General features: G+C 37.2%; 1 non-coding gene across 1 annotated transcript; it reads left to right on the forward strand.

Annotated features, from left to right (window-relative positions):
* The first annotated feature begins 17,027 nt into the window (after window positions 1-17,027).
* On the forward strand, window positions 17,028-17,330 carry LOC148999109 (signal recognition particle RNA). Its single transcript, XR_016171025.1, has one exon.
* The last annotated feature ends 8,299 nt before the right edge of the window (window positions 17,331-25,629 follow it).

Here is a 25,629-nt window from a genome sequence, read left to right on the forward strand (position 1 = left end):
GGTTATTGTATTGGAAATGGTGAATGATACACAGCAATCTTTGATCATCTAAGCTTCTTATATACCACTACCTATTTCCCTGTTGTGACAACCATAACTGTATCTCCTAATTATGGGATTAATAGGCTGTTGATACACTAGAGTGGAGATTGAAAGCTCTAATATTGGACAAGCTAAGTTGTCGTGTGAGTTTGGATTTTCTATCCGTCAAGTTAGAGGCCTGTGTTTTGCTTAAAATTTTCACCTCACAATAGGGGTGGGTGAGACCCATTGGGGGTCCCACCTATAGCTAATTCATTTTATTTTGCATTTAGAGGTGGGCTCAACCCTTATTGTATGCTGAAAAAGTGTGAGGGGAGCACAGACCTTCACCTTGATAGGTAGAGGATCCAGCTTGTTTGTTTGTTTTGTTTTGTTTTGTTTTGTTTTGTTTTGTTTTTTTTTTTTTTTTTTTTTTTTTTTTTGTTTTTTTTTTTTTTTTTTTTTTTTTTTTTTTTTTGTTTTTTTTGTTTTTTTGTTTTTCTTAATTTGGTTTCATGCCTTTCTCTTTCCCATTTTAGGTTGATGAAACCCTTTCTCTATGAATTCTATTGTTTATTCTATAAATTTGATGGAATAGAGAATTACTTTTTTCATTTGTAGGCTCGATATATCTGTGTGTGGTTGTGTCAAATAGCAATGCATACCTATTCAATGAATATGAATTACAAGATACTTCCTCTGTCCATCCATAATTTGAAGAAATACAAAAAAGTGTGTAAAGGATAACGAACAAAGTTCCATTCAATCTTTATTTTCCCAGACATATTATCAAGATCTCACTGAAACTCATCAAAGATGCTCAATGCTAACATGCAATCCATCTTTTTGTTTAACCTTGGTTACTTTTCTTGAATTAGTCATATTGTAACTCTTGTAATACAAATACCGTTGACAAATCTAGTCTAGTTCACATAAAACTCAAAGTCAATACAGTTTTTTCTCTTTCCATGTGTAAAACAAAATCAACATAAAACTTTGCAGGTTGAAATATTGGAAAGGTAGTGGAACTATAAGAGGCACTGCCAGCAAAGTTTTGTAGAGAGAGAGAACAGTCACTCTTGGAAGTCAGGTTCAAGAGACTATATTAATTTAACACGGCTAACTTGTAGTTTCCAGCCCCTGTGGATTTTCCCTCTAGGTTCATGTAAATTTCTCTTCTTCTGGGTGTCATGTGTAGTTGTGTTAGTTTTTTTTTTTTTTTGGGGGGGGTTGGGGGGGGGGGGGTGTTTAGTTTTGAGTGTCTTCAATTAAGAAGGGAAATAAGAGAGCGGCAAGGCTAGGATTGACAGTTTTTCATGAAAATCATTAGGATAAAGTTATATAAAATAACTGTCTTTTTGGACTCTTTGTGAAAGCATTTGGCACCATGTTCGTCCTGATGCGGTGACACTTGTCTATTTAATGAAATAAGAAAAACGATTCACTCTTTGGGATATATTTGTGTGCTAGAAATACAATGTGTAATCTGTATGGATTAGAAATTTTACAGCATATAACCATCCACCTGCTTCACCAAAAAACCAGAAAACCATTCACCTATCTTGAGGTCGAATTTTTTGTATTTCATTGAAACAAAAAAGCACGCATATTAGAGGATGAAAGAAATTACAACCAAAATAAATTAGAAACCCACCAACCCCATCGAGGAGGCTAGGACAGGAAAAGTAGAGACCTTGTGATAATTTTAAAAATGTTACATACAAATGCACGTGGACGTTTGCGCTTAATGTAATTAGATTGAAGTAGAGTATAGATTTTTAATGATGCATGATTTGACTTAAATAATTTTTAGCTCTACTTAAGCTTTTCTTTTTAAACAAATATAAATTATTGGAAGAAAAGATTGAGATATTGACATAAAGTGTTAGAAGAGAACTAACATGGGAGTTAAATGTTGTGCCATCTCAATGATCTGATGAACGTGGCTGTTTGCGTTCTTTCTATTCCATTCTGGGATAGCTGTTATTACTATTCTAATAAGTGAAGTAGCCGTCGTCTAACCAATTGGCTCCAACTCTGACAAGACTGACTCAAATTCATATTAATTGATGTTAATAGTAGGGGATCGGTTTCTGTATGACAAGGCAGGCCAGAAGCAAACCCAACCGGATTGATCCGATCTTATCGGGCTGGTTTGAAATCCTATGATAAAGATGATGAGAAAGCTTCATTTGGATTGTTAAACTGAGGTCAATCAGATATAGTTTCATTCAATTCTACCCTAACTGCATGAGCTTCTCATCTAATGCATATCGTATTGCCGATACCAAGAGAGCAAATCATATGGCAAACCTCTAGATTACTCAGCGTCAGCCACTGATGCAAGAGTGAAAATGTAGAAGCATAAGAAAAAAGTTTAAGAAACATATCATGGCTGTCCTTAGAGTTTCAATGCAGCAATTTCCCTGGAGCCTAAATTAGCAAAACATAATTAAGGATGTGAACAACAAAATCTATTTTATCTGGTTATCAAAATGCCATAGAGTTAGCAAATAGTCAAAAGTTATGATGGATAGAAATTTGTATAATAAATGAAAATATAAACCTCCAACTCATTCCCAGGAATTTCAGCACACACCAGAGGATGGGCTAGGTAGGAAGTAGGATTAGAGTTTACAACAAAGGTGCAAATGTCTTAGTACTGAATGCTGGAGAAACTTGTTTGGGATATTAGGACTTGTTTGATAGCATGAGAAAATATGCAAAAGCTGGAAAAGATAGTAACATTGAGTTCAGTTGAGAACCGGGCCTTTTCCAAGGTGTCACCCTAGCCATGTATAGACACTTATCTTCTAATTGATTTTATTGAGCACAGAACTGACCAGGGATATAATAATGGAAAATGGACCTCAATCTTGGCTTCATGGGCAAGTCAAAGACATATTAGCTGCCTCAAACAAAGAGTTATAGTGTGGAATAATACAAAAAAAAAAAAAAGAGTTAGGGAGATCTGGACTTCTGCTTCTATTTGGTTCATAACAGGGTGTATATGGTAATTAATAGTGGTTCCAATGAAGCTAAAGGAAAGAAAACAATAACAATGTCAGCTAGAAAACCAAACTACAGTGCACTCACAGAAAATTGGAACCCCAATCACATCTAGTTTCCTTCATAAGTTTTAAATATCAACTCAAATTCACAATATTCAAAAGTTTTTGGGAGAGAAAGTGTCTTGAGATTTTTATTATTTCATATCCCTAAGTATCTTAAGATTTTTATTCATATGTACATCATACGGTATCCCAAAAATAGAATACATACTACTCCCTAACAGAGTCATTTCCATTATTGTTTGAGTTAGTCATGCAATATTTTTTAATAAAAGTCAAAATAAAATTAAAGAACCTCTTTTGAAGATTGAATTCCAAACTTGTAGAATCGAAATATAATGAAATAGTTGATCTTGCAAATAAAGCAAACTTTACATGAAAGACAAATGTTGTAGATGATCATCACGAGATGAAGCCACCAAATAAATGAGGTGCTCACCTTAGTTAGATGAGTATACCAACCGTCAGAATTTTGTTAACTTCTAAAATCCCTAGGGCCCAAGGAGGCCATGGCTCCTCCACTCTCCCTTGATTTTTTGAAATTTGCCTATAAAGACTTCTCTAATCCTCCTTCCATGTATAAAACACCAGCACTGAATCCTCCTCCATCTGCCCCCCCTCCCACATAAATTTTTTGAAATCTCGCTAAAGAGACCCCTCTGCATGCCCCTCTTTTAATTCGTAAAATACTGCGGTTTCATTGTTCGGCACCCCTAATGTTAAATCCTAGCTTCTACAAAAAAAATAAAAAAGGTTAAATCCTAACTCCGTCCTTGCGCGCCAATATCTCGTCTATGGCTCTCAGAAGACAATATATGGCAAGACCTAGATTTAATGATCGCAGCAGCCACTGTATCTACTTTATACATTTGACTTTGCTTCCCTTGCTAAATATTAGAGTTTTCATATTTAAATTCCATATTCTCAATACCTATTACCATGATGTATGTATTGATACTTGCTCACTCTCAGTTAACAACACTTAGAGTCGAGTAAAACCAAGGGCTTTCCTTGGTAAATTTACAATTATTAAACTTTCGAATGTAAATATAAAAGTATGGATTTACGTATGTACTTTACGCTTTTTATTTCTAGTGTTGGATATAATAATGATAATGTGGTGTAAGTTAACGGTAGAAAGGATGTAAGGGTATTGTGGTCATAAAAATACAATCATTCCTTGGAATTCAATTTCATGTTTCCAAATAATAGCTTCTTCTGAGATAAAACAATTCCATGTTTTTCTAACAATATCAAAGAATTTATCTAAGTGCTGCTTATGTTCTTCTTCAGAAGTAGACATAATCAATATATCATCAATATAAACACTACATAAACTTTTGATAGGATTGAACCCATGGTCCATTCTTCTTTGAAATATCTGTGGTGCATTCTTGAACCCGGCCCATAAGCATTACTAGCCATTCATAGAGGCTATTGGGCACACTAAAGGCTGTAAGGCTTATATTATCAGGGTCCAATTTTAATCTGAAAGAATCCTGACTTACAATCAAACTTGCTGAAATAGGTCTAACCTATGCAATGGTTTATAAGCTCCTAGTAGTTTACTACCTTTCTCTTTTTCCCTCTCCTCTGTTCTGCCTCTTTGATAACCATAAAGGCTGGAGAAGAATGTTGGAATGTGCTAGGTCTGATGAGGTTTAGTTCTAGCAATTCTATAAGCTGGGATTCAAATTCTTGTATATCTGCCTTTGAGTATTTCATACTTGGTACAAATATAATTGTATGAGGGAACTTGAGGGTAATCTTGCCATTTACTTTATCTCTGTCCCAGAATTGTTGGGGATTTTCTAGAATATTGGTTATTGTAACTATTTATCCTATTTTGAATTGTGGCTGTTTTTGTTTGCAACTGTGAAAGTATTGTAGTCTAATGCATACATTGTTTTTTGGTGAGTGTAGGGAAATGGATATCAAAGTTGCAGTCCAGTTTATTTACCTCATTCATATTTTGGATGCTGTTATAGGCAATCAATCTTCATGGGCATATCTGAGTTTGATCACAAGTAGGGGCGGACCTAGGATTCAATATTTGAGGGGGGGGGGCAAAGAATGAAAGCCAGAGAACCTTCCCCTTGGGGAAGCACTAATGCTTTTTTGCCACACATAATGTGTGGGCCCTTATAAGACCCATTGAAGGTCTCACCTCTAAATTATTTTATTATATTAAGGAATAGATCAGTAAGAATTTCGTGTCAGCGGCTGAAAAAGTGATACCAAGTTAGAATTTCGTTTGAGAGAGAATTCTTCCACACTCAGATTAGTGAATGGGAGATGTATATTAATATTATATGAATTACAATTCAAATATTTGAATTTGAACTACAACTTGTTTTCAATCAAACTCTACAACTTTTTTATATTTTAACTATAACTCAAACTCTTCTTGATCGGTTGGAGATAAAATCAATCGAGGATAGAGCTAGTTACGGTGGATTTGAATTTGAATTTGAATTCAGAGACTTATCATTTACAAGGTCCACATATATTTTCTGGGGCCCACACATATTTAAAAAATTATATATATATATTTATAGACACACACACACACACATGACTTCAACCCTAAAAAGTTAGATGCAAGCCAAATTTTCTTTGGTAGGAGATGAAAACCAAATTTCTTTTTTAGGTGAAAGATGCAAACCAATGGTAGTTAATTACCTTACTAACCATAGACATTTTATTCACAAATCATAATACAAAATCAAATAACAAAAATTGCAGAAGAAATAAAGAAATATAGAATATAAAATCAAATAAAAAGAATAACAAAAAAAAGGAGAAAAAAAAGAAATGATAAATAAATTGAGAAAGAGAAAGAGTACCTAATTGTGGAATATGTTTTTTCCAAGTTTTCTTAACCAGGCTTATAGAAAGGGAAGAGAATAAATGGGAGGAGAGGGAGGAGAGAGAGGAGATATGAGAGAATAAATAGGGATTGAGGAGTTAGTTTCAAATTAGGAATGAAATTTTGAATACCTAATAAAAAAAAATTCAAAAATTTCCTTAACCCACGTTTATAGAAAGAGAAGAGAATAAATAGGAAGAAAAGATGAGAGAATAAATAGGAATTGAGGAGTTAGTTTTTAATTAGGAATGTCATTTATACCCATTATTTTTACCTTTAAAAACTGTTCTCAATATTGGGGGGGGGGGGCATGGCCCCCCTCAGCCCCTCTATAGGTCCACCCTTGATCACAAGGAGGGATGCTCTTAGATCACTGTTGGTTTGGCATGTGGAGACGGGTGAGAATTTTCGGGTATGGAAAGATATTTGGCTGCAAGGACTACATTCTAGATGAATAAATGAAGAGCCACAAATAGGTATGGATAATCTATTAGTTTGGAATTTGATTAATTCTTGTGAAAGGGTGTGGAGAATGGACTTGGTAGAGCAACTCTTTCTCGATACTATAGCTACGGCCATTCGTAAGATGCCATTATCGCTTTTTCTAACTTCTAATAGACTTGTGTGGACAAGAACTAGGAATGGACATGTCACACCCCATCCGACGAGATTAGATCCACCCCAACAACCGCTGGTTTGATCCACAACCATAAGATCAAAGTTATGCTAGCAATAATAAATAACACACACAATTCCATAATTAAGAGCAATAGATAAATAAAAAGGTTCCAAATTTTCAAAATGAATGCTAAGGAATAAATGTAAAAGAGAAAGTGAGTAGAAGCAAAGAAAATAATCTCATTATTGCTTACAATTCTTCTACCCCAAATCATTCTAGACCCGCCTAACTTGGTGAACAAATGTAAACGAGAATCCCAAAAAGGCCATTATGCTTTCATAAGTAACCTCCCGAGTCTAAAAAAAGGCTAGACTCCGTAGGAATAGTCCATCACAGGAGCAAGAATCTCTATCAATGTCCAACTCTCATAGAGAAAGGTCCCCTCATGACCGCAAAGTAATCTAAAGAAAGCAAGAAATCCACAAGGAATGAGTTATAAAGAACTCAATAAGGCAACAATCACATACGTACCACGATCACAAAAATGTAATGAAATGAAATAATGCAATGATGTATTTAAGTATGCATATAATGATCTAACCATGTTAGTCTCTATCTAGGCATACATGCATTAAGATATACACCAGCCCTCCTCTTGGTAGGTCTCATCACTTCGATCCCTCACTGATCGGCTATCTTTGTTGGGATGCCAAGTAAAGGGTACAGTCCACATCATCATCATGGTTGGGGTATAGGTCCACACTTTGTTTCACCACGACCATTGGTTTGAGTATTGGTGCATGTTGGGGATTCTAAACCCAATGCATAGTCATAGAATAACAAACTACATGTGGTCCAGATACCTTTCCTCATGCCTTGTGCCCTTTTGGTCCAATATCTTTTTCCACTTAGGAATGCTAATCCTCATGGATTGGTTACCTCTATTGGATTAACACCCCCTAACCCTATGGTCATCTACATATGCTAGGGTGGATGCCTCTCATGTCTCCTCACAACGCCCAAGTTGTCTTTTGGATGCCCATGAGCCCAACCCTTAAGATATATATTTCTACCGCTGCATGATAATAGTATGCTTGTGTCTCCTCACAGACTATTTAACTCTTTAGAATACCCAAAGGACCCAACCATTGCCATTATTGGTCACTCAGCTTCAATTCCCCATTTGAAAGGGTAGTAGCATGTAATGGGTAAGCTAACCTAACCTTGCATCTAGACTCCCTAATCATGTAGGATAGTAACTAAGGAATGTGCAAGTAGCATTAAAGACAATGGTCTAGACCACAGTCCCTGACATTTAAAGCTAGGGATACCAATACTGACATTCCCCAAGTCAAAGTCACACAACCATCATATCACATCATATATTGAAGGAAAGAACAATGATTATTATTCGTAATTCATATAAAGTAAATGAATATTCATAAACAGTAAATACCATATACCACAGTATTACAAACATGGTTGAAATATTAAAGAAGTTAGCACATCAATCAATCCAGCATAATATGCTATTGTTTCCTTGTTTGACTTAATGGATAAGATCTGATAAATGACCTTGATCCTCACAATCACATACTCCAGAAGGTCCCAATAAGTCCTATAGTTATGTTCATAAAGTTACATTTAGGCTTAGGAATTAACTAGAGCGAAATCAACACCCAAACAAACTTTGTGAACAATTGGTTGATTGGGGCAGTTGCTTGGGCCGGTGGCTTCAAGGGACCTCCTTAAGCAACCTCCTCAAGCGACCTCTTGGTTGCACGGATAGATCCGAAATCCAATTTCTGTTCTCCCATTTTAAACAGATTTTGGGAGGACCCTAGGTTTAGATTACGACCCTAAATCCCCAAAACAACAAAATCCAAACCTTGAAAACATGGAAAGCTAATAAAAAATTGAATCTAGCAATTAAGAACTCTATCTGAAAGTATTTGCCATTAAAATAGATATGAGATTTATTCTCCCAGGATGATTTGATTTTAAACAAAGGTAAATAAATATTTTTCTTCATAAATCTTCTTCCACTCTCCAAATAGGGGAAAAATAAAGGGAGTTTAGCTAATTTACTTCTTGGATCTGAAAGTCAATGAAGTTCCACAAGATTCTCCACAAAAAGGGGTCTTCCTTCACCAACACGTGCTCTTTGACCTTGCTACAATCCACGGCAGTCCCAAGCAAATAATGTGAAAATAAGGTTTAAGAGGCTTAAATTGGGGGCCGAAGGCAAAACGGCAATTCTATTCGTACAAATCCAATCAACCGCCCCTAGTACTTTTCGGTACTTGGGCACTTTGCTCTCTCGGTTGGTCCCTGACGCTAATAAAATTTTGAACATCACCTAAAAGGCTCTTACCTTGCTCATAAGCACCGCCAAACTCCGTTTTCCTTGTACTAGATATCCACTTGCCCAAACCATCCGGATTCTGATTGGATCTTCTTCCGGTTACAAACAAAGCAAGTCCTTCACCATCATCACCTAGGTTCATAAGTTATGGAACCAATTCATAGGTTTTAATTCGAATGGCCCACAAGTTCTTTCAGCTTGATGCTTGGGTCTTCGGACTTGTAATTTGGGTTTCGGGTTAGGATCATGGGGGTTTAATATAGGGCAGATCACTATTAAAGTGGTATATAAAGCTTTAAGGCTGGAGATATTATTATATGTGATAGATGATGCATCCATTTCTGGTGTGTCACGTTGGAGTTCTATTCCCACTAAGGGTTGGAAATTTATTTGGGAGGTTTTGGTTCTACCAAAAATAAAACATATGATGTGGAGGTGGTGTGCAGTTGGGTTAGCTATTGATGATGCCATGTTTAAGAGAAGATTTCAGGTCGACCCATCGTGTATTCATTGTGGTGAGGAGGTGGAAAATTTTGACCATGTGATGTTGGAGTGTTCGTTTTTGAGAGCGGTATGGTTCGCTGGTTCCTTTTCTTACTCTCCTCTAATCTCTGAAGCTCACGTTGCTGGCTGGACTTGTGAACTTTGTTCTCTGCGTGCTAGTAATAAGGAAGACAAAGCAGCGATCGCTACCCATTGCTTTCTATTTGCTGGAAATTGTGGAGTGCCCGAAATGATGCTATTTTTAAGAAGAGATCGTGGTTTTAGATTGAGGTTGCCATGGAATCCCGTTGTAGAGCTGCTGAATTCTTGGGTGCTATGAAGACACCGTCTTTTCTCGTTCCATTGTTCTCGGATACATGATGATGGGCAATAGGATGCTCTACTTCCTGGCTGGATTAAGATAAATTTGGATGCTTCCCATGCTAATGTAGGTAAACTTGGCCAAGTGGCTTGCAATCGGTTGGGGGGTATTATTATGTCTGTTTTGGATCCAGTGAAGTTTGGATCAGCTTTGGCGAGGTGAAGTATTAGCCATAATATAACTGTTGGAGATTTTTGGAGAATATGACCGTTGGAGATCTTGGATAATATGACCGTTGCAAATAATTTCTTTCCTTATGTAAAGCATGCCACATTTATTTTATTCTTTACTTGATTGTATTATATATACACATGAAGAGGTAATACAAAATCACTTCTACACAAAATCTTCTTAACATGGTATCAGTTTAAGATGATCCTAACCTTTTCAAGTGAAGCTAATTTCTTTTTCCAAGAGCAGTAAGTGATCCCTACGTTGTTGTTTTCTTTCCGCTGCCTTTACAATGACGGATCCGTCTCTCAATGCTCTTGCTACAGCTGCTATGGCTTCCAATAATGCTATTTCCATCCACTTTGATTGTTCTTCTCCATATTTCTACATCATTCGGATAATCTTGGTGCTATACTCGTCACCACAGCTTTTTACGCGTCGACAATTATCCCACTTGGAATCGTGGGATGCGGATGGCTCTTGAGGCCAAACATAAGCTTGCCTTTATCGATGGCTCCTTGCCTAAACCCGCCACTAATTCTTTGGAGCTTCAAGCATGGACATGATGCAACAGCATGGTCCTTCTTGGTTGCTAAATGCTCTCTCACCTGATATTGCTAATAGCATTTTCTACATCTCTACTGCCCACGAGGTTTGGGTTGATCTTCGTGATCGTTTTTCTCAAAAAATGCTCCTCGAACTTTTGAGATCCGGCGTAGCATTTCTAATCATCGTCAAGGAACCTCTTCTTTGGCATCTTATTATAATACTCTCAAGGGTTTTTGGGACGAAGTCGACTCATACAACTCGTTCCCGCCTTGCACTTGTGGTCTCTTGTCAGAACACACTGATCTTCAACAACAAGATCACTTAATTGAATTTTTAATGGGCCTCAATGATTCTTATTCTTATGTTCGGAGTCAACTCCTTTTAATAGAACCCTTTTCTAACATCAATCGTGCTTATTCTCTTCTATTGCAAGAGGAGCATCATCATTCCCTCCATGAGTTACCAAATGCATCATTGCATCAATCTGCCCATGCAACCACTACTCCTCGTACACATTCTAAAAATGGTAAGAAGCCTATGTATCACTATGATTTTTGTGGCATGGACAGCCATTCAAATTCCCGTTGTTTTAAGAAACACGATTATCCTCCCAAGAGCAACAATATACACATTAAATCAACATCACCTAGACTCTCTGCTCAATCCTTTGCAGCCATCAACCCAGGAACAAATCTGCCCCCTCCTTTACTTCAGCGCAATATCATCAATTATTGGCACTAATTGAATCGGGTAATCCCACTCCTTTAGCAAATGCTGCAGGTAATTCCCCTTCCACATGGGTTATTGATTCTAGGGCAAATTTTCATATGGCTTCTAAGTTACATCTCTTTAACACTGATACGGTGGTCCCTTATACATCTCCGATTACATTACCCAATGGTGAAACAATCCCTGTGTCCCATTTAGGGACTTGCACCCCCACCCCTTCCATCTCTCTTAATAATGTTTTGTATGTTCCTTCATTCCGTTTTAATTTATTATCCGTTAGTCAAATCACTAAAGCTCTCAATTGTTCAGTAACATTTTTTCCTTATAATTGTCTTTCAGGACTTACCAGCAAAGAAGATGATTGGATTGGGTAAAGAGCATAATGGCTTATATTATTTGGAGTTGCTTCCCTCCATTATTGTAGCCTCATCCACTCATTCCCACTCCTTTGATGTGTGGCATTGACGCTTAGGCCACCCATCTCGCAACATTACTAATTTTTTCTCACGTTTTAATTCTTGCATTTCAGTTTCTAATAAATGTGTTTGCACTATTTTCCCTTTGGCAAAACAAACCCGGCTGCCTTTCCCATCTAGCTCCATATCCACTTCATCTTCTTTTGATTTAATACATTGCGATGTTTGGGGTCCTTATTATATTCCTTCTATATGTGGTGCTAAATATTTTTGACTATTGTGGATGACTATTCTCGCTATACTTGGGTTTTTCTAATGAACTTCAAATATGATGTTTGGTCTTATTTGCATGATTTTTTTGCAATGGTCAAAACTCAATTCAATTTTCAAATAAAAATAATTGCACTGATAATAATCGTGAATTTTTTAATCACTCCACCACCTCAATTTTTCCAACCATGGAGTTTTCCATGAACATAGTTGTGTTGACACCCCACAACAAAATGGTGTTGTTGAACACAAACACCAACACCTACTCAATGTTGGTTGGGCCCTTTTATTTCAGGTCAATCTTCCACAAGATTTTTGGGGTGATTGCATTTTTACGACCACACACATTATTAATAGGTTGCCTACTAAACTATTAAAAAAGAAAACTCCTTTTGAACTTCTTTTTAATAAAACCCCCACATATGCTCATCTTTGTACTTTTGGTTGTTTGTGCTATGGACACAACCATTCCACCATCAAGCACAAATTTGACCCTCGTGCTTCTCCAGGAATTTTAATTGGGTACCCTTTTGCTCAAAATAGTTATAAATTTTTTTATCTCACTTCTCACAAGGTTTACACAAGCAAAGACGCTGTTTTTATTGAACATATTTTTCCTTACCACCTAAAGACTTCCCCTTCATCTATTAACTCTGCCCTCCTTATTCCAGTTCTTGATTTTGAATCCTCCTCCATCCCAACCAACCCAGTTTTCCCATCTCCACCACTGGACTCACCAACCCCACCACACAATCCTTCCCCACCTCCAATTGTGTTGTTGCCACGTCACTCCACCCGGTCGCATCATCCCCCCTCCCGTTTGAAGGAATACATATGCTCGGCTACTCACGCCACATCATCTTCTTCGGATGCCGGTAAACTCCTTCCTCTTGATTCTTCTGTATCTTATAAAAAAGTCTCACCTTCTCATCTTAAGTTTATCAGGTCTCTTTCCTCTTCTGAAGAACCCACTAGCTTTGCCAAAGCAATGTTGTCACTTGACTTGAAAGATGCCATGTAGTCAAAGATTGAGGCTCTTGAAACCAATAACACTTGGTCACTTGTTCCTTTGCCGCCTCAAAAGAAAGCCATTGGTTGTAAATGGGTCTACAAAATTAAACGACACTCTGATGGTTCTATTGAACGGTACAAAGCACGTTTGGCCAAGGGGTACACCCAAACTGAAGGTGTTGATTTTCATGAGACTTTTGCTCCTGTGGCCAAACTAGTTATTGTATGCGTCTTGCTTGTTCTTGCCTCAATTAAATATTGGTCACTTCACCAACCTGATGTCAATAACGCCTTCTTTCATGGCAATCTTGACAAAGAAGTACATATGACTCTACCTCCTGGTTATCATCGTAAGGGGGAGAATGTTGTTTGCCGCCTCCACAAATCTCTCTATGGTTTAAAGCAGGCTTCTTGTAATTGGTTTGCCAAATTTTCTACTGCCTTAATGAGTGTGGGCTTCATTCAATTGAATGCAGATTATTCCCTCTTTTCTAAGGGCCACGGGAATTCAACCATCTTTGTATTAGTATATGTGGATGACACCCTTATTGTTCGTTCTGACGCTTTGGCAATTTCCACCTTAAAGGGTTTCCTTCACCAACAATTTCATATCAAAGATCTTGGGCCCATGAAATATTTTCTTGGTCTTGAACTGGCTCACTTACGAAAAGGTATTTTCCTCAATCAACGGAAATATACTTTGGATATATTATCAGATGTCGGCCTCACCAGTGTTCACCCAACTTCATTTCCAATGGAACAAAATCTCAAGCTTACGGACTTCGATGGTGATATCCTTCCTGAACTTGCATCTTATCGTCATTTGATTGGATGATTGATTTATCTCACCATCACTCGTCCCGATATTGTGCACACTGTCAACATTCATAGCCAGCTTATGCACTAACCTCGCAAACCACATATAGATGGTGCAACTTGCCTTCTCCGATACCTTCATAGCTCACACGGTCGGGGTATTTTACTTCCAGCTAATAGCACCTTATCACTTCGTGCTTTTTGTGACTATGATTGGGCCAGTTGTCCCATGACTCATCGCTCCACCACCAGTTACTGTGTTTTTCTTGGTGCTAGCCCAATCTCTTGGAAGACCAAGAAACAACATACAGTTTCTCAACCCTCTGCCCAGGAAAAATATGGAGCCATGGCAATGGCCACTTGAGAGCTAATTTGGTTAACATCGCTCCTTCAAGATTTTGGTGTTCATTTGAAGCAACCAATCCCTCTTTTCTATGACAATCAAGCAACCATCCACATTGTCGCCAATCCTTTGTTTCACGAGTGCACCAAACATATTGAAATTGATTGTCATGTCATCCATGATAAGATACGCTTTGGCCTCATCAGCACCGTCCACACTTCTAGTTCTACCCAAATTGCTGACATATTCACTCTCCAACTTGAGGGGGAGTATTAGCCATAATATGACCGTTGGAGATCTTTGGAGAATATGACCGTTGGAGATCTTGGATAATATAACCGTTGCAAATAAATTCTTTCCTTATGTACAGCATGCCACGTTTATTTTATTCTTTACTTGATTGTATTATATATACACATGAAGAGGTAATACAAAATCACTTCTACACAAAATCTTCTTAACATGAAGCTCTTGCAATATGGACTTCGATGATATGCCATTCAGGAGAATTGGCGTTTCGTCCTTTTCGAGTCTGACAATCTCGAGTTAGTTCAATATTGTCTGGGGAAGAATAAATGCCGAAGCATTGGAAAAACTCATATAAGTAAAAAATCTTAAATATTGCCTCAATTGTCTTTGGATGTCTCGGTTTGTTTTGTGCTTTGAGTATTGTGTTTTTTCTTTTGTTATTAGGACCCGCAATTTTGTGGTAGATGTTCTAGCCAAGAAGGCCTAGTTGGTTGAGGTCCCAACTGTTTGATCACTTTCTACTCCCTGACTTAATGGGTGTACCCCCTGTATTCTCGATGTCTCCTCAATAAATTTGCCTTTCACCAAAAAAAAAAAAAAAAAAATTGACTAACACTTTTAATAACACTTCCATGTTTAAATGATTTAAAGATTTCATAAATTCTGAAATTGTGCATTGGACACATTGGCTTCTCCGGTTGTCTCAGATTTTGATTAAGAGGTTATGTACTTGGGGTGATTTTTTTTTTTTTTTGACACCGAAGAAAAAATAGTAACTAATAGTAATATTAATATATTACTTTACTCTTGTTAGAATCAAAATAGCAGAGGCACCCTATAGACAAACCAATATCAAATGATAAGACATAGAATCACAAAGCAATATAATCTTATGTAAGAAGCTTACCCGTATGAAACAAAGAAGCGAAAATAGAATAGCACGAACTTGAACATGTTGAGTAGAGGCGTACGAACAATATTTTTCCTTAAGGTATATGAACGCCCCTTAAATGCAAACTGGGTTTCACCTTGGAGTCCTCACCTCCAAGATACAACAACTCCTTTAGATCTCAAGGCTAGCACTCCAATAGATTCTACTTGCAGAGGAGATATGAAGGTAGTATATAGCACAAGATGGGAAGAAAGCAAACCGAGATTTTCTAAAAGGTGATACAACAACTTCTTTAGATCTGAAGGCTAACACTCAAATAAATTCAACTTGCAGAGGATACGAAGGTAGTATACAACACATGAAGGGAAGAAAGCAAAACTGAGATTTTCTCCACTTTTTAGAACATGGATTTTTCTTGATAAAACCAGAGAGCCAACTCTTGTTTTTTAATTCTTCATCTTGACTCCTAAACTGTTCTAGACACCTATAGAGGAGAGTGATATATGTATGTAAGGTCACCTCTAGTATACACCCCACTAGGAGCAATCAATGTATGTATAATTAATATTATCATTAGCTCCATCCGATGTAAGACTAAACAAATATGGTAAATTAGTTTACCTTGTAACTGTCGAATTGCCAAACTCCTTGGATCAAAATCTTTACATCCAAACGAGTCCTATAGAAGTAAGAATCAATCAAGAGTTCTAAAAAAAAATTGGGAGATAGAGTTTTAATGTTGTAGAGCGTTTTTGAAACTTATCTAAATAATATATTTTATTATATATTTGTTTTAAAACCAAACTCCAACAACCCCAAGTCTAAAATCACAATTCAGAACTAAAAAATAATTAGATGTTATTTATAATAGAATTTGTGATCATTCATTTTATTCTTGATTCAATCATTTAGATGATTGCATATTTGCTACCCTTCATTCTTATCTAACCTAAAATGATGTTAGATCAAGTCTTAATACAAGAACCATTTTGATAGGCACTAAAGAACACGTAGAAACAATGGCCAAAAGGAAGTGAATTGCATCTGTTTGATCAAGAACTTATGAAAATGATTCTCATGTAAATACCTAAAATTAAGGGTGTCAATTTGGTATGGAAATTTTACCAAAAAATGAAATTTGTTATGGAATAGGTATTAGGTATGGTATTGATACGATTATGAATAAATTTACTTCACACCATTTTTGTATCGAGTATGAAAGGGTACTAGTATGTGTTCCATGTCTGTATATTGATTCCATACAAAATGAATCAGATATTCAGTACCGTATTAATGCAGTATGGTTCAATTAAATCTTTATTCATATTATTGTCGTACCATTTATCAAATAGCACAACTATATCAAAACGTTTTAAATGATATTTATTCAATACGACATAAGCAAGAAGATGTTTTTCAAGTATTATAAGCAAAGATAATGTTTAAGGAAAATATTTATATTTGAAAGGTCTTTGATTCCGTGTGAGCATTACATATTTAGATCAGATTTCTCATCTGGTCAATAATGGTAATCTTTCACCCGAAAATAATAATAAAAAAAAGATGCTGCTAAATTGAAGGCGTGGGATTCCACCTTAATTGAACCAAAAAAAGGATACCATCTTAATTAAGATTTGAAAACGATCTATTGTTTAGAATTAGATGACCAATTCCAATGCTATAGGGAACAATCATGCTTCTAGTTTAGTCCCACATTGGAAACTTCATCAAAAGTTGTCATCTTATAAAGTCTTGTCTCCAAAGATTGAATGCCGAGCTCAGTAGCTAGAGCTTGTAACCAAGCAGGGCAACAAGGTGATTGGATGCTGATATAGCTCTTGCTGGGTTGGATTTGATGGTACAGTTCCTAGCTTGCCCGTTCCAAGTGAGGAGTTGAGCCATGTGGTTTAGGCGAAGGCTTGGACTTCATGACTCTTAGAGTGGAGGGCAATGCGTCAGGCTGGTTTCACAGAGCAGCGATAAGCTCCCGCTCCTAACGGTGGAAGGATTACAAGCTGGTGTGCCTTGAACCCATTGTGCCCCAAGAGATGTCTCCAGCCAGACAATCACTTTTTCTTTTTATTTTATTTCCCAAGAATCCTTCCAAATGGGATTACTTCCCCCAACCCCATATGAAGAAAATGACCATAACGCCCAAGGCTATAATTTCTATTTTCAAACTTCCCAAAATGAATAAAATGACCATAATGCCCAAGCCAATAACTTCTATTTTCAAAGTTGAATTACAAACGGAAAGAATGCAAAGAAAACTCTGTTTTTGATAAGTAGGTTGCTTACCTTGATGGGTAAGTCTTATGTATTTATAAATAAACATGGCTGTTGTACAAGATTCGTTTACAATATTCAAATTTGAATTCAAAATTAAAAACTTGAATTTAAATTTAAAAACTTAAATTCAAAACTTGAATTCAAAAATTGAATTCAAAAACTTGAATTCAAAAATCAAATTCAAACCATAACAGATCCGTTATGGTCTTTCATCCCCACTCAAACTGCATTGGCAGGTGCAAGAGTTTGTCTCTATGCTTGAAGAAAGCTTGTGATGTTAAGCCCTTAGTAAACACATCTGCAATTTGATCATCTGACCGAACAAAGTGCACTTTTATGGTGTTGTTTCGAACCAAGTCTCGGACAAAATGATAGTCCACTTCTATATGTTTTGTGCGAGCATGTAGCACTGGATTTGCAGCCATTTGTGTTGCAGACACATTATCACAATAAATGTCCATTCCTCTTGGAAGTTGTACTTGCAAATCACGTAGAACATAAGAAAGCCATAGTAACTCAGATGCTGTGACAAGGGATTTGTACTCAGCTTCCGTACTTGATCTAGATACTGTAGGTTGTTTCTTGGAAGACCATGATAACAAATTATCCCCAAGAAAAGTGCAAAACCCACTAGTTGATCGGCGTGTGTCTGGACATCCTGCCCAATCTGCATCAGTGTAAGCAGCTATAAAAGAAAGTTGGGTTGGTTTCAAGAGAACACCAGCACCAATAGTGTGCTTGACATAACGTAAAATACGTTTTGCTGCTTGTAGATGATCTTCTGTGGGAGATTGCATGAACTGACACACATGATTGACTGCATAGGAGATATCTGGTCTAGTGATCGTCAAATATTGTAAGGCTCCTACTAATTGTCTATATGGTGTTGGATCAGGTAGAGGATAACCTGTGGTTGATGATAACTTTGTTCCAACTGCAATTGGGGTTGTGCATGGCTTTGAAGTCTCCATTCCTGTAGACTTTAATAAATCAATGGAGTATTTACTTTGAGTTAGTAAAAGACCATCTGAACTTCGATTGGCCTCAATTCCCAAGAAGTAATGCAAGTGTCCCAAATCTGTCATTGCAAATTCTTTGCTCAAGCTTTGAATAACCTCTTGAATTGCAGCTTCATTGGCTCCTGTCAATATTATATCATCTACATATAACAACAATACTATCATTGTACCTCGGGTTTTGCGTATAAACATGGAAGAATCTGCGACGCTTTGCTTGAAACCTTCTCCTTGTAGGTATGTTTTGAATCTGTGAAACCAAGCTCGTGGAGCTTGTTTGAGACCATAAATTGCTTTTCGTAGATGACAAATATGTGTTGATTTAGATGTGGAAACAAACCCCTGTGGTTGTTCCATGTAAACATCTTCTGCTAAGTTGCCATTCAAGAAAGCATTTTTCACATCAAGTTGATGTATTGGCCATGACTTTGAGAGTGCAATGGTTAATACTGTCCGAATGGTGGCTGGCTTTAAAACTGGACTAAATGTTTCATGAAAGTCCACTCCCGCCTCTTTGGTTGAACCCCTTGGCAACTAATCGTGCCTTATATCTCTCAATGGAACCATCACTTTTTGTCTTGATCCTGTACACCCACTTACAACCTACAATATTCATACCCTTGGAATAAGGCACCAAGTTCCAAGTCTGATTGTCTATTAAGGCTTTGTATTCTTTTTGCATTGCATCAATCCACTTTGGGTCTTTTGAGGCTGATTTGTAGGTTTTAGGTTCAGTTGGGATGTTGGAGATGGTTGTAAGAAAGGTTTGAGGTATTGGGGGTCTAATAGTGAGTAAAGAGAGAGGGGTTTTTGGTTTGGCGGAATTTGTTTTACTCCTAGTAATCATAGGATGAGATGGTTGGGGCTGTGGTTGGTCTATTGTTGGTGGGGATTAATTAACATCTTGGGTTGGATTTGCCATTGATATGGCTGGTGATGATGTTGTAGGGGTTGTTTGTGATGGTTGGTTGTTTGAAATAGGTGAAGAAGAATGAGAAGTGAGTGGAGGCACATTTGGTGGGATGTGTGGGATGAAAACAGGTAGAGAAATAAGTTCAACTGGTGGTTTGTTTGATGATTGGTGTGATGGGGGATTTGAAAATGGAAATTCCTTTTCTTCAAAAATAACATGTCTGGATAAATATACCTTGCCAGTGTCCTTATCTAAGCATCTATAACCCTTGTGATAGAGACTGTAACCAAGAAAGACACAAGCCTTGGACTTTGGCGATAATTTGTCTTCTTTGTAGGATGTCAAGTTGGGGTAACAAAGGCAGCCAAAAACTCTCAATAAACAATAATCTGGTTTGAAGCCAAACAGTGCTTCATGAGGAGATTTTCCCTGCAATACTGGTGTAGGTAACCGGTTTATTAAATAGACAGCAGCAGTAAAGGCTTCTAACCAATATTCTTTGGGCATGTGAGCTTGGAATAGAAGGGATAAACCCATCTCTGTAATGTGTCTGTGTTTTCTTTCTGAAACTCCATTTTGTTTTGGAGTATGAGGACATGAAATCCTGGATACAATGCCACATTCATCAAGATAGTTTTTGAAAGCTCCCTTTGTTAACTCTAAGGCTCCATCACTTTGAAAAAATTTAATAGAAGTAGAAAGCAAGTTTTCAGCCATATTTTTAAAATGCTTGAAACATTAAATTGCATCAGATTTAAATCGCAAAGGATAGAACCAAGTAAATCGACAGAAATCATCAACAAAAATAATATATGAATTGAATCCACTAATTGATAAAGTTTTAGTGGGACCCCACAAATCACAATGAATAAGCTGTAATGGTCGAGTAGTTCTACTAACTGAAATAGAAAAGGGTAATTTGTGATGTTTGCCAAGTTGGCAAGCGTCACAAATTTTATTGGATCTAAGTGTGTCAAAAGAATTAAATAAGACACTATTTCTCAAATGAGTAAGTATTGCAGAAGAAGGATGACCAAGCCGGCGATGCCAAATATCAGAAGGAGCTTTATTTCCATAAAGAGCCAAAGGAGGCACAGCATTAGCCGAGAAGGAATACAATTTATCTTTGACTGGACCCTTCAGTAGAGTGATGCCTGACTCCAAATCCTTAACACAAAAACCCCATGGAAAAAATTCAACAGAACAATTATTGTCAGATGTAAGTTGAGAAATGGAAATTAAATTCTTTGACAATTGGGGAACGATGAGTATGTCATTAAGAGATAAATGATTTGAATGTGTTTTCAAAGTTGAGGAGCCTATATGAGTTATAGGGAGTTTCTTACCATCACCAACTGAAACCTGGTCTTCTCCTTTGTAAGTGGCAGATTGATTGTATGTAGCATGATTGGATCAAATGACATATGGTTGGTAGCACTCATGAATCCGGTATCCATTGTGCATCATTCGTGGTGTAATGTGTTGGGTATTTTGGGTACTATGTAAGCCAGCATAAGGAATGATCATTCTTTCTCCAGGTTTGAAATGCTGGATTCGGCGTTTGAGTTCCTCCAGTAGTGATAGTTTGATTTGGCATCGATCCAGTACCATCAAGATGATCCATAAGATCACAGGTAATAAAAATGGATTCTAATTGTTCTCTCCACATGAGATAATTTTCTCCATCAAGCTTGACAGAAACAAGGTTGGAGAGATTGGTAATGGGGAATGGAGTGTTAGCAGTGGCCATTGAAAATGTAGTGTTTTGGAAGAAAAAAAATCTCAAAACCTTAGCTCTAATACCATGAAAGAATGCAAAGAAAACTCTGTTTTTGATAAGTAGGTTGCTTACCTTGATGGGTAAGTCTTATGTATTTATAAATAAACATGGCTGTTGTACAAGATTCGTTTACAATATTCAAATTTGAATTCAAAATTAAAAACTTGAATTTAAATTTAAAAACTTAAATTCAAAACTTGAATTCAAAAACTTGAATTCAAAAATCAAATTCAAACCATAACAGATCCGTTATGGTCTTTCACAAACAAGTATCCACCTCCCTGCTCATGGCTCAACTTGTGAGTCCGTATGAGAAGAAATCTTCGGATGTTGAGTTGAGGACCTTAAGAGAGTATGGACTCAAATGTAAAAGGGAGTTGTGGAGGGTTCAATATGCTCTGAGCCATATCCATAATGCCGCGAGGGAGCCCCCCACGAGGGCTATCAGCTAATCCGAATAAAGAGTCGACGCTCAACGAATCGCTAGCATGTAGGGGAAGCTTGTCTCTACTTCTACCCTCAATTCTTGGTATGACTGGTGATACAAGAAGAGAACCGGATCTGTGGACATTTTCTATGTTTTGTTATAAATTTATCCTTTGTTTCTTTTGTGAGAATTGGCTATCTCTCTTTCTAATTTTATTTGTTTAGCTCCAGAAACATATCAATAGGAAACGTTCAATGGCAGCTAACCCAAATGAAGAATCGTCGCTCAATGAGCAGCAAGCAAGTAGGAGAAGATAATTGCCTTTGCTTCTACCCTTAATTCTGAGTATGAGTGGTGCTCCTTATAGTGAACCAGATACTATAAAGATGAATTGGGGGAATGAGAGAGCGGAGCTAAGATAAGGTAAATTTGAGAAATGTTGGATGTTGCATTGAAGATAGTTGGAGAGTACATGCTCAAATGTAAAGGGAGTTCTCGAGGGTTCAATATGATTTTAGTGGTACTCATAGTTTGCAAGTTGCTTACATGTTAGCGTGCTCTATTGAGGGCGTAGATTTTGGCCAGGGAAGATGGAAATCGGAATAGGAAAGTACTATTGTTAAGGAGGAGACGTCAAGGCAACTTGGGTTTTCAGGTGCTTGAAAAGGGAGGATAAGCACCGAGGAATTTCCCAATCAAAGCATCCTTTCAAAGAGAGATATCAGCCTCAGGGTGGAGATGGGACATAAGGCTCGGGTGGAGAGGCGTCGAGTGAGAAGGAATGAAGTGGAGGTTTAGATGAAAGATGGTGGAGGGTGAGGGAGAAGATGGGATGAATATAGGGCAAAGTCCCTAGTCGGAGGAGGGGTGGAGGGTGGAAGGTAGAGAGGGGGGTGTGTGTGTGTGTGTGTTTGTTGGGGGGGGGGGGGGCACGGTACAAGATAGGAGACTAGGTTACATATGAAGGAGGAACTGAAGAGGAGAGGGATGTTGGAGGCTACCAAGGAGCGTCCATCTTCAAATAGGCCAATTCTAGAGGATTCTTAAGTGATGTCATCGCGGAGTCTAGAGACGTCATTCACTTGGTCCGAATATAGTGCTCAAAGCCACCTACCTACAACTCCAAAGCTATTATATGTTTATATTCCAACTCAAATTAAAATATACATCTTCTGAATTTCTTTTTTTTGGGGGAGGGGGTGGTTGTGGGAGGTGGAGGGGGTTTGAGAGAACCACACTCAATTTTAAAGGTTACCAACCTTGGGATAACAATACCATAGGTGATGAAGTCCTATGAGGTACACCAACCCAAGATCGGTTGGTTTGGGCATGAAAGACAATTGGGTTGAATTCCCAATCTATAAACAAAAAAGAAAAACCACGAGATACTTTTCCCTTGGTAGTAATAAAAAACATTCTAGTTTACAAAAAAATAAGAAAAATAAAACCAAAAGCACTGTGACAACACGACAATATATCCTATTACATATTGACATTTTGGATTTGGAATTAATTACAAAGCACCTCGTAAGGACTAAAGTAATGATGATGTCATTACTAAACAAATATTTAAAATACCAAACTTGCCCTTTTAATGATGTATTTTGTATGATTCTAAGTTTGCCCATCCCTCTATTATATTCTCGGGACCTTTTCTTTGTCTTTTTCTTATTTTAGATTCAATTTATGTATTTTTTTCAAATTAATATATATATATATATATATATATATATATATATATATATATAACAAATAAAATATCAACATAATCTATTCAAGATGTTAGAAAAAAGAAAATTTGTTCATTTTGAAATATAGAAAGAAGAAGAGGTACTAGTTCATTTTTTTAAAAGGCATTTATATGTGAGACATTTGAAAGAAAAGAAAGAGTAAGTAAAGTGCAAATTAGGGGTGTCAATTTGCAGCCCGAACGGTTGAAACTAAACCGCACCAGCCCATTATAACTTGAATCGGCTTGAATGAACCTTAATGGGCCTTCTTTGGGCTGAGGGGGCCTACACCAGCTTGAAACCAAACCACAATCCGTTATAATCTATTTTATAATTCTACATTAAATATTGTTTGAATCATTGTGTTAACAGTAGGTAGTTCGTATAGACCATCAGAAATTTAAGCATGAATTCAAAGATTCAATAGTCATTTTACTACTTGTAAGGGACAATCAGAATGATTAAGAATGTATTAAATTTGTTTAAAATGAGTGAATATTTATCCAAACCACATATATTTCTTTTACATATTAATACGAACCCAAAAAGAGATGGATTTCATAAAAGGGGTAAAAAAATCTATATTCTCGCATAACAAGAACTCAAAGACAATCAATTATAGCACAAGATGAAATTTAAAAGGGTTTTTAGTTTAAAGACTTGTTTCTGGAGTACCATCCGATTGAACCTGAGGAATGAGCTTGCAGATGCTATGTTACTACTAATTATCTGGGTCCATGATTTTTATAGGCAAGGTAGGTTTTCTTCAACGTTTCCAATGACTTTTAATTTTTTTAATGAAAATTGACCGATAGCAATTTTGCTTTGCATAAAATTTTGGCTTTTGTTGCAACATACTCAACTATTTCTTTTTGTTCTTTTTTTCACTTATCATAAATTATTAGCCCAAACTGTTAGTTAATTCGAGTCTAAACCATTATTGAACCATAACCAATATCCATCCCTTACTCACGACTCAACTTGTAAGTCCATATGAGAAGAAATGTTCAAATGTTGAGTTGAAGAGCGTTGGAGAGTATGGGCTCCAATGCCACAAACAGTATCCATCCCTTACTCAAGTCTCAACTTGTAAGTCTGTACAATAAGAAATGTTTGGATGTTGAGTCGAAGATTGTTGGCGAGTAAGGGCTTGAATGTAAAGGAGTTGTGAAGGGCTTAGTATACATTGAGCCATATCCGTAACACTCCGAGGGAACTTCTCACTCTTAACAACAAGAACCCCTGTCGGATTATCATCCACTTATCATCTATAATCATTTGGTTCCAATTCTGTGGGCATTTTCTAATATATTCTATTTCTTGTGCAAGATATTGCTTTCCTCTCTTTATGATTCTATTTGTTCAGCTTTGGAAGTATGTCAACAGAAAACATTAGGTGGCAGCTAACCCAACAAGCAGCTAACAAGTAGGGGCCCAACAAGCAGCTAGCAAGTAGGGAAGCTTGTCTCTACTTCTAGCCTCATTCTTAGTATGACTGGTGATACAAGAAAACTAGATTTGTGGACATTTTCTATGTGTTGGTATAAATATATTATTTGTTTTCTGTGCAAGATATTGTCTATCTCTTTTTCCAATTTTATTTGTTCTGCCTAGAAACATAGATGGCAGGTAACCCAAATGAAGAATCGTCGCTCATCAAGCAGCAACCAAGTAGGAGAAGCTTGCCTTTGCTTCTACCCTTAATTCTGAGTATGACTGGTGCTCCAAGAAGTGAACTAGATTCTACCAAGATGAATTGGGGGAAAAGAGAGCGGAGCTAAGACAAGGTAAACGTGAGAAATGTTCGGATGTTGAATTGAAGATCGTTGGAGAGTATGGGCTTGAATGCAAAGGGAGTTCTGGAGAGTTCAGTATGCTTTGAGTCGTACTCGTGATTTGCAAGTTGTCTATGTACTAGGGTGCTCCATTGAGGGCATAGGTTTTGGCCAAGGAAGGCGCCAATTGGAATAGGAAAATGTTGCTGTTAAGAAGGAAGACGTCAAGCCAACCTTGGGTTTTCTAATGCTTGGAAAGGGATGGCAAGCACCAAGGAATTCCTTAATCAAAACATCCTTTTAGAGAGATTCTAGGCTCAAGGTTGGAGATTGGACATAAGGCTCAGGTGGAGAGTCCATCAGAGTGAGGAGGAATGAAGTGGAGGTTTAGATCAAAGATGGTGGAGGGTGAGGGGATAGATGGGGTGAATATGGTGGACCGG

Source organism: Hakea prostrata, unplaced genomic scaffold, assembly GCF_041222555.1.
Source record: "Hakea prostrata isolate BN-2017 unplaced genomic scaffold, UWA_Hpros_2 contig_42, whole genome shotgun sequence".
Classification (NCBI taxonomy): domain Eukaryota; kingdom Viridiplantae; phylum Streptophyta; class Magnoliopsida; order Proteales; family Proteaceae; genus Hakea; species Hakea prostrata.